We start from the raw sequence: 18,247 nt of genomic DNA, 5'->3' as shown, positions 1-18,247 counted from the left end.
CGAGATGGTGGAACGATATACAGTGGTGGAGGATCTGCTTGGCCCTACCAAGTGTCAAGGGCCCAGTCTGCCACGGCCTTTCCGATCAACTGCCGCCCTTCGAAAGGATGTCCCCAGGAGCCCTGGAACCAACACCCCGGAAGGCCAAGAGTCACACCCGTTACCCCCTCAGCGATCTGTTCCTGTTCGGAGAGGAGGGGATGTACAATGTTGGCGATGTCATGCCTGGGGCCATACCCGGGCCCACTGCCCATTGCAGGAAGAGCCCATGGAATGCGGGGTTCTTCGAAGGGGGTCTTTTTATGCCCATAAAGCCTGTACAACACATCTTGACCTTGGAGAGGGGAAATTTGAGTGTGAAGTCCAAGTGAACCACCAACCTGCACAGGCTTTGCTGGACTCTGGAAGCATGGTAACCCTGGTTCACCCTAGAGTAATTGGGAAGATCGGTCCGGTAAGCAAAATTTTACGGGTTGTGTGCATTCATGGGGACGCTAGAGAGTACCCTCTCATCTTGGTGTCCATCTCCACAGCATGTGGCACTGGTACTCAAGAGGTAGGGGTGGTAAAGAACTTGGTACATGACGTTATCATAGGACGAGACTGTCTGTTATTTGCAAAACTGTGGGGACAAGGAGAACTATCTGAAAGGTCCAGAGACTGGGAAGAAACTAGTCCCTCTGTTCCTGTTGTTGAGGGTAATAACCCTGAGATGCCACATGTTCGTAATATGGACCCAGTTGATAAAAATGCCAAGGATTTGGTTAATGGTGATGAAAGTAGTGCTGATACTGTTAAGGATGTCAAAATGTGGGGTTCACAGACCTACCTGAACACTGATAAAAAAAAACAACACAAGATACTAGCGCTTTAAAAGATACTGGTGTGTCCTTTTCAGTTCAGTCTGTATTGTTCATTAAAATAAATTCAAAACTGTTTTTATCAAAGCAAGATGTTTTTTTTTTAAAAGTTATCTGAGAAAACAGTACTTGGAATTTGCTGAAAATCCAGAAAGGTTGCTTGCTGTCCTTAGAGGATAAGGGATGTATGTGCACAATCACCTGCGGCAGCTGCTTCTTTAGAGTGAAGTCATCTCATGAATAGGATACCAATAAAGGAATATATAGAAGAGCGCCAAATCAGTAAAAAGTGCATTTATTTTATACAATTAATAAAAGTCTCACTTACATCCATAATTATTATTGTCCTCCGTTTGATAGTCAAATAACTGTTCCCTTTCGCTGGTGCTGTTACTGGATGAATCCTCCTGCACAGCGCGCTAGGGGAAGCTCTGCTGTGTTCTGTGATCCACAGAGACTCAGACTGGCTCGTAGACAGTGTGTGACGTCAGCCGGGGGGGGGGGGGGGTACCCAAAAGCACAACGCGTTTCTGAGCTTGCGCAAGCCTCGTTCGGGCATGCGCGCTCCTTTCTCAAGTGCAGGTATGATGCACTTGAGAAAGGAGCGCGCATGCCCGAACGAGGCTTGCGCAAGCTCAGAAACGCGTTGTGCTTTTGGGTACCCCCCTGGCTGACGTCACACGCTGTCTACGAGCCAGTCTGAGTCTCTGTGGATCACAGAACACAGCAGAGATTCCCCTAGCGCGCTGTGGAGGAGGATTCATCCAGTAACAGCACCAGCGAAAGGGAACAGTGATTTGACTATCAAACGGAGGACAATAATAATTATGGATGTAAGTGAGACTTTTATTAATTGTATAAAATAAATGCACTTTTTACTGATTTGGCGCTCTTCTATATATTCCTTTATTGCTACCTGAACACTGAGGGGGGGGAACCTTCCCCGCTTCAGGTAATGCTGGGGGAAGAGGATGAGGAAGTGGCCTCTACCCCTGCCTTGCCAGATTTGGGTGTTCCCCAGGGGGCATTTGGTACTGCCCAGATGCAGGACCCCACTTTGGCCAGGGCACGGGAACAGGTTGTAGTAATAAATGGGGAGCCCCAAGAGCCAGGTGCGAATGAGCGGTGGCCACATTTTGCAATATGTAATGAATTGCTTTATCGGGTTACTAAAGTGAGAGAAAATGTGGTAGAACAATTATTGGTATCCCAACAGTATAGACGCAAGGTCCTGGATCTGGCCCATGATGATGTTTTAGGGGGACACCTGGGAGTTGAAAAGACGGAGGCACGGATTGCCGACCGGTTTTACTGGCCAGGCTTGAAAGCAGAGGTAAGGAGATACTGTACCTCTTGTCCCACCTGTCAGTTGACCTCTCCGGCGACCCATTTCCGGAGCCCGTTGGTCCCTCTGCCCATAATTGAGGTCCCATTCGAGAGGATAGCCATGGATATAGTGGGTCCCTTGGTAAAGTCGGCTCGAGGTCATTCTTACATACTGGTGATCCTCGGCTATGCCACTCGATATCCTGAGGCGCTACCCCTGCGGAATACCTCCTCTAAGGCTATTGCCCTGGAACTATTCCAGTTGTTTACACGGACAGGTTTTCCCAAGGAAATACTCACAGACCAGGGCACCCCGTTTATGTCAAAGGTTATGGCTGATGTATGCAAACTGTTCCGGATTAAACAGCTGCTCACATCGGTCTACCATCCCCAAACAGATGGATTGGTAGAACGTTTTAATAAGACCCTTAAGTCTATGCTCAAGAGAGTGGTACAAAGGGATGGGAAAGAGTGGGACTGCCTGTTACCAGCTCTCCTGTTTGCTATCCGAGAAGTGCCCCAGGCCTCCACTGTGTTTTCGCCCTTTGAATTGGTATATGGACGGAGACCTCGCGGACTACTGGACTTTGTTAAAGAAGAATGGGAAAGTGAACCAATTCAGCATAAGAGTGTTCTTGAATATGTCTCTCAAATGCAGGAGAGGATCCGAACTGTGATGCCACTAGTTAAGGAACATTTACAAAAAGCCCAGGAGACTCAACGACGGGTCTATAATAGGGCAGCCAAAATTAGGAACTTCCAAGTTGGGGATCGAGTAGTGTTGATTCCCACTGTGGAAAGTAAATTCTTGGCCAGATGGCAAGGCCCTTTCGAGTTGTAGAAAAAGTGGGACAGGTAAATTATAGAGTCCACCAGCCAGGCAAGAGGAAACCCTATCAGATATATCATGTAAACTTGTTAAAGCCCTGGACAGACAGGGAACCAGTGACCTCCCTGGCTAGTACAAAACTTGAGCCTCGAGTTGGGGTGGAGAGTGTCCAAATAGCAAATACCCTGTCTAAAACCCAAAGTCAGCAGGCACAGGAGTTCTTGCAGAGAAATAAAGAAACATTTTCAGACTTGCCAGGGCTCACTAGTGTCATAGAGCATGATATTATCACAGAACCAGGAGTCAAAGTTTTTGTCCGGCCCTACCGCATCCCAGAGGCTCAAAGGAAGGCCGTTTCAGAGGAAGTAAAGAAGATGTTAGACCTAGGGATTATTGAAGAATCGCAGAGTGAGTGGTCGAGCCAGATTGTGTTGGTACCGAAGCCCAACGGGACTCTGCGATTTTGCAATGATTTCCGGAAACTTAATGAAGTTTCCCGGTTTGATGCCTACCCCATGCCCCGGGTAGATGAGCTTATTGAGAGACTAGGCCCAGCCAGGTATATCACTACATTAGACCTTACCAAGGGGTATTGGCAAATCCCGTTGACTAAGGCTGCTAGAGAGAAAACTGCTTTTTCTACCCCAGAGGGGAGTTTTCAGTACAAAAGGATGCCTTTTGGATTGCAAACTGCTCCAGCCACGTTCCAGAGAGCAATGGATAGGATTTTACGACCTCACCGGGAGTATGCCTCAGTGTACTTGGACGATATAGTCATTTTTAGAAAAAACTGGGAATCCCATTTGCCCAAAGTTCAGGCAGTGCTGGACTCTCTTTGGAAGGAGGGGTTTACAATAAACCCTGAAAAATGTGCTTTGGGAATGGAGGAGGTGACATACCTGGGTTATATCGTGTGTAGAGGGGTAGCGAAACCTCAGGTCAACAAGATAGAGGCTATACGGAATTGGCCCCGCCCCCTCACAAAAAAGCAGGTACGTGCATTCCTGGGCATGGTGGGTAGGGATGAGCCGAACACCCCCCGGTTCGGTTCGTACCAGAACTTTTGAACGGACCCCACGTTCGTTACGAACGTTAGAGCCCCATTGAAGTCTATGGGACTCGAACGTTCGAAATGGAAAGTGCTAATTTTAAACGGCTAATATGCAAGATACTGTCCTAAAAAGGGTTTGGGGACCTGCCTCCTGCCCCAGGGGACATGGGTCAATGCCTAAAATGTTTTTAAAAATGGCCATTTTGGCGGGAGCACTGATTTTACTGACAATGAAAGTGAAAAAAAAAAAGTGAAATATTCCTTTAAATATGGTGCCTGGGGGGTGTCTGTAGTATGCCTGTGAAGTGCCATGTGTTTCGCGTGTTTAGAACAGTCCCTGCACAAAATGACATTAAACAGAAATACAGTGGTGTGAAAAAGTGTTTGCCCCCTTCCTCATTTCCTGTTCCTTTGCATGTTTGTCACACTTAAGTGTTTCGGAACATAAAACCAATTTAAACAATAGTCAAGGACAACACAAGTAAACACAAAATGCAATTTGTAAATGAAGGTGTTTATTATTAAAGGTGAAAAAAAATCCAAACCATCATGGCCCTGTGTGAAAAAGTGATTGCCCCCTAAACCTAATAACTGGTTGGGCCACCCTTAGCAGCAACAACTGCAACCAAGCGTTTGCGATAACGCGCAATGAGGCTTTTACAGCGTCCTGGAGGAATTTCGGCCCACTCATCTTTGCAGAATTGTCCTAATTCAGTTACATTAGAGGGTTTTCGAGCATGAACGGCCTTTTTAAGGTCATACCAGAACATCTCAATAGGATTCAGGTCAGGACTTTGGCTAGGCCACTCCAAAGTCTTCATTTTGTTTTTCTTCAGCCATTTGGTGGTGGACTTGCTGGTGTGTTTAGGATCATTGTCCTGCTGCAGAACCCAAGTTCGTTTCAGCTTGAGTACACGAACAGATGGTCGGACATTCTCCTTCAGGATCTCTTGGTAGACAGCAGAATTCATAGTTCCTTTTATCACGGCAAGTCTTCCAGGTCCTGAAGCAGCAAAACAGCCCCAGACCATCACACTACCACCACCATATTTTACTGTTGGTATAATGTTCTTTTTATGAAATGCAGTGTTCCTTCTACGCCAGATATACTTGGACACACACCTTCCAAAAAGTTCCACTTTTGTCTCATCGGTCCACAGAATGTTGTCCCAAAAGTCTTGGGGATCATCAAGATGTGTTGTGGAGAAATTGAGACGAGCTTTGATGTTCTTTTTGCTCAGCAGTGGTTTTCTCCTTGGAACTCTGCCATGCAGGCCATTTTTGCCCAGTCTTTTCCTGATGGTGGAGGCATGAACGCTGACCTTAACTGAGGCAAGTGAGGCCTGCAGTTCCTTGGACGTTGTTGTGGGGTCTTTTGTGACCTCTTGGATGAGTCGTCGCTGCGCTCTTGGGGTAATTTTGGGTGGCCGGCCACTCCTGGGAAGGTTCACCACTGTTCCATGTCTTCGCCATTTGTGGATAATGGCTCTCACTGTGGTTCGCTGGATTCCCAAAGCTTTGGAAATGGCTTTATAACCCTTTCCAGACTGATAGATCTCAATTACTTTCTTTCTCAATTGTTCCTGAATTTCTTTGGGTCTCGGCATGATGTGTAGCTTTTAAGGATCTTCTGGTGGACCTTACTGTGTCAAGCAGCTCCTATTTAACTGATGCCTTGATCGTGAACAGGTGTGGCAATAATCAGGCCTGGGTGTGGCTAGAGAAATTGAACTCAGGTGTGGACAACCACAGTTATAGTATGTTTTAACAAGGGGGGCAATCACTTTTTCACACAGGGCCATGATGGTTTGGATTTTTTTTCACCTTTAATAATAAACACCTTCATTTACAAATTGCATTTTGTGTTTACTTGTGTTGTCCTTGACTATTGTTTAAATTGGTTTGATGTTCCGAAACACTTAAGTGTGACAAACATGCAAAGGAACAGGAAATGAGGAAGGGGGCAAACACTTTTTCACACCACTGTAACACCATTTAAAACTGCTTGCGGTTTTAATGTTATATCTGGTTCCTGCAATATGGTTGAAAATCATTGAGAAAAATGGCATGGGTAGCCCTCCCTTCCCATTACCAGCCTATTTGGGTCTTGTACGCATATTAAGGGGAACCCTGTACCCATATTAAAAAAAGGAAATGCGTGTGGCCCCCAGGCCCTATATACTCAGAACAGCAGTATACAGGCGGTGCAAACAAGACAGGGACTGTGTAGGTTTGTTGTGTTAAGTTGAATCTGTTTGTAATTTTCAACTGGTACATTTTTAAAGTGTAGCTCCAGTCAAAAAAACAATTTTTAAGTGTAGCGGGGTCTCTTTAAGGACTATAAAACTACTGTTCCCAGAACCCCGCTGGTTCCCAGGATGTTTGGAGTTATGCCCCAGAGACTCATGGGGGAGGGCATATAAGGAGGGGGAGAGGCCTAGTTGTTTCTCTTTGGACACCCCCCCCCCTCTCCTAGCAAGAGGAGATCTGTGCTGAACTGCTGGAGGCACAAGGCCTGAAGCTTGGGCCTTGTGCTCTTTTCCAAAGAGCCCTCTGCCAGCCTAGCTGCACCTGAGAGACATCTTCTCATCCTTGCTGCAGTACACCAGAAGGATTGAAGACTCGGAGGTCGGTGGATTCCTGTTCCTAGACGAAAAGGCAGAGAAAACGGACTTGGACTTGTCCGGGTGGTGAGAGCTGTTTAAAGACAGATGCTTTATCTTTATTATTAATCGTTTGGATTACAAAGTTGTTCTTCAAGTGCACCACCGAAAGATTGCTAGCGAATATTGTTTCACTGGACTTCCATCTAGATCAGTCAGGCCTGACTGCATAGGTAGATAGTGCTGGGTGTTAGTTTACCCATGCGGGGAAGTAGTTGAAAAAGGGCAGCGTTAGAGTTGCATAGCAATACTTTATTATGCTGATTACTCTGTTTATCTTTATTACTGGTTACTGCAGGGACCTGCTTATGTGTTGCAATCCAAATGTTTGATTCATGTTATTCCTTTTATAAAAACAAGTAAAGTCAGTTATATACTTTCAAGGATTGTCTATGAGCTTGAGTTATCCACCCACGCACACACACATATTTAGAGTATAAGCGATTTAATGTGTATTGCTAGATACTAACTGTGCCAGAGTGGGTAGAGCAGATTGCCGGGGGGTTGGCGGAGCTGTGCTCAGGGCCCAAACCAAACTTGCGGCCCTCTTAAGTGAGGGTATCGCTATACGTGGGGGCTCGTAAATCCAGGATTTCTGAGACAGCGGTGAACACGCCAGAGGTACCGGCATGGACCCACAGGGAGTCAGAGTGTGGTGTGAAGCGGCTAAGGCCGACCCAAGGCAGTCAGTGGTCATTAGCCTCCCAGGGGAGAAATGGTCGACTGAGACCGTAGAGGAGTTAATGAAGTCAGTGTCCCCAGACCATGAACCATGGGTGATGGAGATAAAATCAGACCCAGACATCTCATATCAGTACGCACTAGTGGAGTACTGGGATGGGATGCCGGAGGCTTGCAAGCGAAACTGTGTACGGACACAAGACAACAGATCCTATAGGTTGGCGCACGCAACAAAGGAGGAGCCATCGCCAACGGGATCACCGCAGGCTGCGGCCCGTACCTCACCCGAGAGTCTCAGACCAGCACCGGCCACCCTTAGCGCAGAACTGTGTGCTGTCCTGGGGGAGATTGTGGCCCAGTGCAAGAAGGATCCCACAGATTACCCGATGTCGGGGTACAGAAAACTCCGGATGTTTTCAGGGAGGAAACCTGTACCTTCGGAAGAAGAGGGATTTGAAGAGTGGTTAGATAGCGCAACTCAGGCACTAGAGGAATGGGAAGTTCCAGAGTGCAGAAAGAAGCAGAGGATTGTGGAAAGTCTAAAGGGGCCTGCTCTAGAGGCCGTACGCAACCTGAAGATGAGCAGGACAGACTGTAATGCGCAGGAGTACCTAGATGTATTACAGAATGTGTTTGGTGGGACAGAGAAAATCTCTGAGCTTGCTTATCAGTTAGAGCATTGCTACCAGAAGAAAGGTGAAAAACTATCAGACTACATGGGACGTTTAGATAAAATCCTGCATAGGATGATCCTAAAGAAGGGGATCAGCCCAGGGAAAGTAGATGAGGCCCGTGCTCAACAGGTACTGAGGGGAGCTCAACCCATGGATCCTATTGCATGGACACTGCGTGCCCGACTGGATGGGAAGAATCTGGAGTACACTGACCTCATCCGAATGATCAGAGAGGAAGAGGCCCTACTGGAAGAAAAAAGGGAAGAACATCTCACCGAGCCCGTCAAACAACCGGTAGCAATAGTTACACCGGCCATGACTCCCGCTAGGGATAAGGAGGTGGACACTTTGAAGTTACAGATGTCCCAGGTGATGGAGATGTTGACTGCTATGATGGCGAAAGGTCAAGGGGGAGCCGAGAAATCAAGTCCTAGGAGGGAGTTGTTTCCAGATACACCAACACCAAGCCCCACTCGAGACCGAGAAGAGATGCTATGCTACAACTGCTGGGGCAGTGGCCACTTCGCCAGTAGATGTTCCAGTCCCAAGAAGAAGAAGATAGATGACCGCCAGCCGGCGGGAAACTTCAGAGGGCCCCGGTGAGGGAGTCAACCGGGTGCCCATGCCTTTCAGTGAACTCCAAACTGAATAGAAGGAAGAGAGAGAGAGAAAACCAGACCCCTCAGAAGGAATGTCTACAAATAAGAGACAATAACATCCCTCAGCGGGTTTGTACTCCCATTACTATGGGGAGGGTACCAGGCTCGAAAAAGAATAAAGTCTAAAACCAACTGGATGAAGACGGGTCCCCAGAAGAGGGTGGCCTCAACCCAGCCCTACCCAGAAGAATTGGTCGGCCCGTCCCCCACTGTCTCCATAAAGGTGGAAGGAGTCTACACGAAGGCCCTCCTGGACACTGGAGCTCAAGTGACTTTGTTGTACAGAGACTTCTATGATAGGCACTTGAGCCATTTGCCTATACAGAAGATAGAAGAGCTGGAGATATGGGGCCTGGGAGCTCAGATTTTTTCCCTACGATGGTTACCTGCCCATAAAGCTGACATTCGATCCCTCTGTGGCGGGGAAAACAGAGGTGTTTGACACCCTGGCAGTTGTGTGTCCTAGACCGCCCAGGGCCAGCAAGATGTCCCTCATCATAGGGACCAATACGGATCTGGTGCGAAGACTTCTGACCCCCCTAGTGAAGATGGGAAACCATCAAGATCCCAATATCCATCCCATGCTGAAGACAGCCTACCAACGGTTGGTCCTAGAGCAGAAGACCCCAGGAGAGGGGATAGGGAAGGTGTGGAGACTTGGCAGAGAAGGAGTGGTGCTGCAGCCCGGAGAGGTAGCCTGCCTCAGGGCGACGGTGAAGCTTACCTGGGAGCAGCCTGGCCCCTTTGTCATGCTGGAATCCGATCCAAGGGAGGACCACTCAGGCCTGGAAGTGATACCGGAAGTGATTCCAATCAAGGCCCTGAAGAAGGCTCGAGGAAGAGTCCCAGTGAGTGTGAGAAACCCTACGGAGAGACCCATAGAGATCCCTGCCAGGATGCTGTTGGGGCAGGTGAGTCCTGTGGCCCCAGTCAGCTGGTCAGAAGTAAAAGGAACAGGTGAAGGAGGAGATGTTTGGGAAAAACTTTCCATGGAGAACCCGGACCTACCTGGAGCCTGGAAGGAGAGAGCCAAGGCCAAGCTGACTAGATAGGAGAGGATTTTCTCAAAGGATGAGTTTGATGTGGGATGTGCCAGGAGTGCCACCCACCGAATCCGCCTCCACGAAGACAAATCCTTCAGGGAAAGGGTTAGGCGGGTCCCTCTAGCTGATCTGGAGGATCTGAGGGAGCAGCTTGCGGAGTTGAAGAAGACGGGTGTGATTCGGGAGTCTAGAAGTCCCTATGCCTCCCCCATAGTGGTGGTCAGGAAAAAGAATGGGTCGTTGAGGCTTTGTATTGACTACAGGACTCTCAACAGGAGGACCATCCCTGACCAGTATACCACACCGAGAATAGAGGATGCCCTACAGAGTTTGGCTGGTGCCAAGTGGTTCAGTGTAATGGACCTGAAGAGTGGGTACAACCAAATCCCCATGCACCAGGAAGACCGAGAGAAGACAGCTTTCATAACCCCAGTGGGATTCTTCGAATTCAACAGAATGCCTCAGGGCCTGTCTGGAGCCCCTGCTACCTTTCAACGCCTCATGGAAAAGACCGTTGGAGACATGAACCTCATAGAAGTCCTTGTGTACTTGGACGATGTCATTGTCTTCAGGAAGACTTTGGAAGAACATGAGGCCAGGTTGGAGAAGGTGTTGAGAAGACTCAGCGAAGAGGGACTCAAGCTTTCTCCCGAGAAGTGCCGGTTTTACCAATCCTCTGTGAACTATCTGGGACACATAGTGTCTGAAAAGGGAGTGGCTACAGACCCTGAGAAGTTGGAGGCAGTTACCTCTTGGCCAAGACCGACAACAGTCACAGAGCTCAGATCTTTCTTGGGGTTCTGCTCCTATTATAGAAGATTTGTGGATGGGTTTGCCCGGATTGCCAAGCCACTAAACGAATTGCTCAAGACTGAAGGAGAAGAGGATGGCTTGGGACCTAGGAGGGCCGGTGAGTCGGTTCAAGATCAGTGGAACCCAAGGGATGAAGAGGCTTTCGGAACCTTGAAGAGGAGCCTTACCATGGCCCCAGTCCTGGCCTATGCCGACCCCACCAGACCATATGAGCTACATGTCGATGCCAGTCATGAGGGCCTAGGCGGAGTGCTCTATCAAGAGTATGAAGAGCAGCTACGACCAGTGGCCTATGTGAGCCGGAGCCTGACTCCCTCGGAGAAGAATTACCCCACTCATAAATTGGAGTTCTTGGCCCTCAAATGGGCAGTAGTAGACAAACTGAAGGACTATCTCTATGGGGCGGAGTTTACCGTAAAGACAGATAACAATCCTCTGACCTACCTCTTCACTACTGCAAAGTTAGATGCAACCGGACACAGATGGTTGGCTGCATTATCCGGATTCAACTTCAGTCTAAAGTACAGACCAGGGGCTGGAAATAGGGATGCAGATGCCCTGTCCCGAAGATCTCATGTCATGGTCAATGACTGGGAAGACTGGACCCAGGTAGCACCGGAAGGAGTGCGAGCACTCTGTCAGGGTGCTGAGTTTCAAGCAAGAGGGGGCCCCAGAGCAGAGGAGATAGGAGTCACCGCAGTGGGAGTCCCTCAACCCTACTGTGGGGTAACTCAACTAGCAGAGGAACTCCTGCCAAAGCTGTCCAGAAAGGAGCTGAGCTATGACCAATTGGAAGACCCCATGGGGAGATTGGTCCTTGAAGCTTTGGAGAACGAGAATCCAGAGGGACTTCGACATCACCCTTCCAAGGAGGCTCGCCTGCTGAGGAAAGAGTTGGATAAGCTACAAGTACATCAGGGAGTGGTCTACCGAAGGGGCCCCTCTGATAACTGAGAAGATAAGTGGCAGTTGTTTCTCCCAGAGAAGCACCGAGAGACGGTACTAATTGCCTTACATGACCAGCATGGCCATCTAGGGGCGGAGAGAACTTTCCAGCTTGTCAGAAGCCGGTTCTATTGGCCCTGTATGAGGGCAAAAGTGGAGGAATATTGCCGTTCTTGTGCACGATGCATCCAGAGATAGACTCTACCCCATCAAGCTGCCCCAATGGGCCACCTACAGAGTCAGGGTCCAATGGATCTGGTGTGCATTGACTTTCTCTGCCTCGAACCCGATTTGAGTGGATTGGGAAATGTTCTGGTGGTAACCGATCATTTCACCCGTTATGCCCAGGCTTTCCCCACCAAAGACCAAAAGGCCTCCACTGTGGCCAAGGTGCTCATGGAAAAATACTTTGTCCACTATGGATTACCACAGAGAATCCACTCAGACCAAGGAAGGGACTTTGAGAGTCGTCTGTTCCGGAACCTACTGGACTCATTGGGAGTAGAGAAGACCAGGACTACACCTTATCATCCACAAGGAGATGCCCAACCTGAGAGGTTTAATCGGACCTTACTAAACATGCTTGGAACTCTAGAGACAGAGAAGAAGCAACACTGGAGCCAACACATATCAGCTTTGGTGCACGCTTACAACTGCACCACAAGTGATGTGACGGGTTACTCCCCCTACCGGCTCATGTTTGGGAGAGAAGCAAGATTGCCGGTGGATCTGGCCTTTGGCATTTCCCTAGACCATGCCTCTGCTACCTCCCACAAGGGATATGTGGACCGACTTAGACACAGTTTGAAAGTGGCCCATGAACGAGCTCAGGCGGCCTCGGACCAAAGGGGAGCCCGCAACAAGAGGAACTTTGATCTGAAGGTTCGAGTGCAAGACCTGCAGCCTGGGGACCGAGTACTGCTACGCAATCTGGGAATCCCTGGGAAGCACAAGCTTGCTGATAGATGGAGATCGGAGCCCTATGTCATTTGCAGAAAGCTACCTGGATTGCCTGTGTATAAGTTAAAACCAGAGGGGAAAGTGGGGCCCTTGAAGACTTGGCACAGGAATCATTTGCTCCCGCTTACTGAAGCAGTCAGAATACCTCCAGTGAGAAATTCACCTGAACCTGTTTCCATTCTGGATACCCCGGGACCTAGCACTCGGTCTCAGACCTCCCGGGTTAGAGATGGATAAGATCCCCAACGAGGTGAAGGTGGAAGAGGAGAGCTTGAGTGGCTGTGGCCTTCATCAACTCCAGAAAATTCTGCCATAGATCTCCCACCTACTGAGGATACACAGGATGGGACACTGAACCCAGAAGCTACAGAGTTCATTCCATCTAGTGGTGTGCCTGAAGGCTTGGAAGATATCCCTAGCATTTACTCAGAAGAGGAAGGAACCAATGTTCCAGAACCAGTGATGCTGTCAGAATGTGTTCCTGAAGTAGAGCCTGTGGCACCAGAGCCTGAAGTCCCAAGAGAACAGAGAGCTCGCCGAGTTGTGAGACCCCCCAAGAAGCTAACCTACTCTCAAATGGGGGAGAGCTCTGAGGACTCTGTTGTGACTGCTAGAAGAAGTGCTGAACGCTCTAATCCTTCCACTAACCATTTGGTGGAGGGCAACCCCAGCTCACTCTCTGGCACAGTTAGGCAGGCCACTCATGTCAGTGTGACCTGTGAGACAGGGAATCCCACCTCTGAGTTCTGGTGGAAATTCCCTGTACCAACATCATACCCAGCACTTTCAAAATTGGTACAGGATATGTGTTAAAAGTTTATCTTTGGGGACCAAAGAGTTTAAGTGGGGGGAGTGTGTAGCGGGGTCTCTTTAAGGACTATAAAACTACTGTTCCCAGAACCCCGCTGGTTCCCAGGATGTTTGGAGTTATGCCCCAGAGACTCATGGGGGAGGGCATATAAGGAGGGGGAGAGGCCTAGTTCTTTCTCTTTGGAGAGAGGAGGTCTGTGCTGAGCTGCTGGAGGGACAAGGCCTGAAGCCTGGGCCTTGTGCTCTTTTCCAAAGAGCCCTCTGCCAGCCTAGCTGCACCTGAGAGACATCTTCTCATCCTTGCTGCAGTACACCAGAAGGATTGAAGACTCGGAGGTCGGTGGATTCCTGTTCCTAGACGAAAAGGCAGAGAAAACGGACTTGGACTTGTCCGGGTGGTGAGAGCTGTTTAAAGACAGATGCTTTATCTTTATTATTAATCGTTTGGATTACAAAGTTGTTCTTCAAGTGCACCACCGAAAGATTGCTAGCGAATATTGTTTCACTGGACTTCCATCTAGATCAGTCAGGCCTGACTGCATAGGTAGATAGTGCTGGGTGTTAGTTTACCCATGCGGGGATGTAGTTGAAAAAGGGCAGCGTTAGAGTTGCATAGCAATACTTTATTATGCTGATTACTCTGTTTATCTTTATTACTGGTTACTGCAGGGACCTGCTTATGTGTTGCAATCCAAATGTTTGATTCATGTTATTCCTTTTATAAAAACAAGTAAAGTCAGTTATATACTTTCAAGGATTGTCTATGAGCTTGAGTTATCCACCCACGCACACACACATATTTAGAGTATAAGCGATTTAATGTGTATTGCTAGATACTAACTGTGCCAGAGTGGGTAGAGCAGATTGCCGGGGGAGTTGGCGGAGCTGTGCTCAGGGCCCAAACCAAACTTGCGGCCCTCTTAAGTGAGGGTATCGCTATATAAGCTTTTTGGAAAACATAGGGAAGGGTTATCACCCCTGTATAATTTGTTTTGTCGTCCATCTTTTTTCATCTCACTTGCTGCTGTCTCCTTGCGTTTGCAAGTAGGAGATGTTTGTAAGTTGGATGTTTGAAAGTAGGGGCCTGCCCTATATGCTCTGCAGAAATGGCGGAACAAGGTGTTGGTTTTGCCACAACATTGTAAGCCCTCAAAGTGACTCTTGGTGGGCGCTGGAGCGCCCTGCTGTGAACGATTATATCAAGAATTGTAATTACATGCCATTGTTGAACAGTGGTAGAAAAATTGACCTTTGGTGGTTGTGGTGCTGGTGCCACAACACTATAAGTCCTCACCGTTACTCTGGGTGGGCACAGGAAGGGGCCCTCCTGTGAAATATTATATCAAGAATTGTAATTGCATGTCCCTGTTAAACAGGGGCAGAAAAATTTGGCCTTAGGCACTGCTGCTGGTGCCACCACACTGCAACCTCTTCCATATACTCTAGTTTTTTTGCTGGAATTAGCCCTGCTGCAAAGCATTGCATCAAAAATTGTACTTAAACGCCCCTGTTAAACAGGGGCAGAAAAATTGGGCCTTAGGCTGAGGTGAATATCGCGGTGTATACTGCGGTCAGGGCACGCAGACAATAACCAGAAAACAGCAGAGATAAAGGGGTATATACAGATGTATACTGTGCTGTGCTGGAGGCACACACAACTTCCAATAACTCCTGCAGATGGCAATTGGGCTCAAATAGAGAACAGCTATGTAGGTGGATTATAGCGGTATGGACTGGGTACAGAGCACGCAGACAGCACGCACTATCTCCTAACACTACTGACTGCAAGCTCTATTATTAAAGATAGATCACTAGCTATATAGGTGAGGTGAATATCGCGGTGTATACTGTGGTCAGGGCACGCAGACAATAACCAGAAAACAGCAGAGATAAAGGGGTATATACAGATGTATACTGTGCTGTGCTGGAGGCACACACAACTTCCAATAACTCCTGCAGATGGCAATTGGGCTCAAATAGAGAACAGCTATGTAGGTGGATTATAGCGGTATGGACTGGGTACAGAGCACGCAGACAGCACGCACTATCTCCTAACACTACTGACTGCAAGCTCTATTATTAAAGATAGATCACTAGCTATATAGGTGAGGTGAATATCGCGGTGTATACTGTGGTCAGGGCACGCAGACAATAACCAGAAAACAGCAGAGATAAAGGGGTATATACAGATGTATACTGTGCTGTGCTGGAGGCACACACAACTTCCAATAACTCCTGCAGATGGCAATTGGGCTCAAATAGAGAACAGCTATGTAGGTGGATTATAGCGGTATGTACTGGGTACAGAGCACGCAGACAGCACGCACTATCTCCTAACACTACTGACTGCAAGCTCTATTATTAAAGATAGATCATTGGCTATATAGGTGAGGTGAATATAGTGGTGTATACTGCGGTCAGGGCACAGACAATAACCACTACACAAGAGCAAGATAGGAAATCAGCCAAAAACGATCAGTGTGTACTGTGTTGAAGGTACACAGAACACCCACTGCTTCAGATGCCAACACACTACACGAGGCCGCCTCAATGGCGGCCTTATATAGTGTGGGGCGTGCACTACACAGCCTGAGCTATGATTGGCCACAGGCATCCTGCCTGTGGCCAATCATGGCTCTCCTCGCTGCTGGCGCTGCGATTGGCCAAGCATGCGGGGTCACAGTGCATGCTTGGCCAATCATGAGCCAGCAATGCACTGCGCCATCGCAGTGCATTGTGGACCGTGAGCGCTCAACTAATTTTGACGCGAACGGACCAAGAGTTCGGATTTCGCCGAACGGACGAACAGCCAATGTTCGAGTCGAACGTACGTTCGACTCGAACACAAAGCTCATCCCTAATGGTGGGATACTACAGGAGGTTTGTACCCAACTTTGCCACGTTGGCCGTTCCATTGACCGATCTGACTAAGGGTCAGAAATCGGTCATGGCGGAGTGGAATGCAGACGCTGAGAAGGCTTTTTTGGAGCTCAAGTCGGCACTGTGCCAACACCCTGTCCTGGTAGCACCTCATTTTTCAAAAGAGTTTGTTGTCCAGACTGATGCTTCCGATGTAGGATTGGGAGCGGTGTTGTCACAGATTATTCATGGCGAGGAACACCCGATAGTCTTCCTCAGCAGGAAGTTAACACCAGCGGAGAAAAACTATGCCATAATTGAACGAGAGTGTCTGGCCATTAAGTGGGCTCTGGAATCCCTCAGATATTACCTTTTGGGGAGGAAGTTTAGGCTGATTTCTGATCATGCCCCTTTAACATGGCTGAGACAAGGAAAAGGGACTAATGCCAGGGTTACTCGGTGGTTCCTGGCACTTCAGGAATTTAAGTTTGTAGTGGAGCATAGGCCCGGGAGACTGCATCAAAATGCAGATGCCCTCTCCCGAGTCCATTGCTTGAGCTCCACTGTTGCCTCCACCTCCTTGGCGTTGGGACACAGGGGGGGATATGTACAGGGCGCCATGGCTGGGTCCTGGAAGGACGCTATGTTTCCCCTCTGTTTGGATTGTGGTCCCTTTAAGGGAATAAAATTGATTAACCCATCTGTCGGAGGAAGTGGGTTTAAAAACAAGACAGGAAGTGGTAGATGGGTGTGGAGGAGTGTAGAGGACATGGTGGATGGTGTCCATTGCTTGAGCTCCACTGTTGCCTCCACCTCCTTGGCGTTGGGACACAGGGGGGGATATGTACAGGGCGCCATGGCTGGGTCCTGGAAGGACGCTATGTTTCCCCTCTGTTTGGATTGTGGTCCCTTTAAGGGAAAAAAATTGATTAACCCATCTGTCGGAGGAAGTGGGTTTAAAAACAAGACAGGAAGTGGTAGATGGGTGTGGAGGAGTGTAGAGGACATGGTGGATGGTGTTTGTTTTTGGGTTGCAGCAACAGAAGTGGAAAGCAGTGTCCTGCCTGGAAGCCTCCTGGCAGGGGAAGCTACCTGCCATAAAAAAATCAAGTACTGTTTGATTGAGACAGCTATTCTGGACTTTGCAAGTCGGTGAGACTAAAAACCTTTTTCTTTTGTTTTTGGCTGCTGTAAAGCTGTTTAGGTTTAATAAACCCCTTGTTGTGTGAAAAGCCTGTGTCCTGCGATCTAGCTGGTCCCCCCGAACATTACACTACCTACTCCCAAACTGTCATTTGAAGTAAAACACATAGCCAAATATTATTTTACACAATTTTTTTTTATTGTGCATAAAACAATAAAGCAAATAAAATTAGAGATGTTATCTGTCATCCAAATACAAAGAATTTAACCAAAAAGTGCATTCTATGCATCCAAAAATATAGAAAATATAACAAACTCATTATTCCCCCAAAAAAAAGAAAAAAAAGGAAATTAGTAAGTGGGTTAGGGGTGAAAATCCCCAGACTAGCAGGCTTGTTGGGGGTCTTGTGGATGGTATTGCCACTGACCGCCATGCTGCTGTGGTGGGTGGGGTGGCTGTGGAGGTGATGGATGTGGGGCACAAAAGCACACAGGTGTATGTTTTCTGAAATCTGGCCCTCACCCCCTTGTTGAGGAGCTGCAGGATGAGTTCCTCATACCTGCTCCTTTGCTCACTGCCCATCTCCCTTAATATATTGTCCGTCACCACAGCAAATCCCTCAGCCTCATCTGGGTCTGTCCCAATGGCATCGGCGGGGGGGGGGGGGGGGGGTTGACAGTGGCTGTAGCCCCAATGGGTCCCCAAAAAGCCCAGGGTCTCTGGTGGGCACGGTTCTATTATTAGCCCTGAGTGCCGCCGCTGAGCGGGGACCAATCTGATCCCTAGCGCGGCCAAGTGTAATAGCAGGTCCCACCTTCTGGAGCCTGCAGCACTGATGGACATCCCGCTGGTCCAATTCCGGGACTGCGGGACATGTGAAGTCCATCATAGGCATTGCAGGCTCCAGAAGGCAGGAGTTACAATGCGGCT

The sequence above is a fragment of the Lithobates pipiens genome, unplaced genomic scaffold, assembly GCF_037356315.1.
Source record: "Lithobates pipiens isolate NorthernLeopardFrog02 unplaced genomic scaffold, aLitPip1_a1.2 Scaffold_1, whole genome shotgun sequence".
In the NCBI taxonomy this organism is placed as follows: domain Eukaryota; kingdom Metazoa; phylum Chordata; class Amphibia; order Anura; family Ranidae; genus Lithobates; species Lithobates pipiens.
This window is presented reverse-complemented; position numbering follows the sequence as displayed.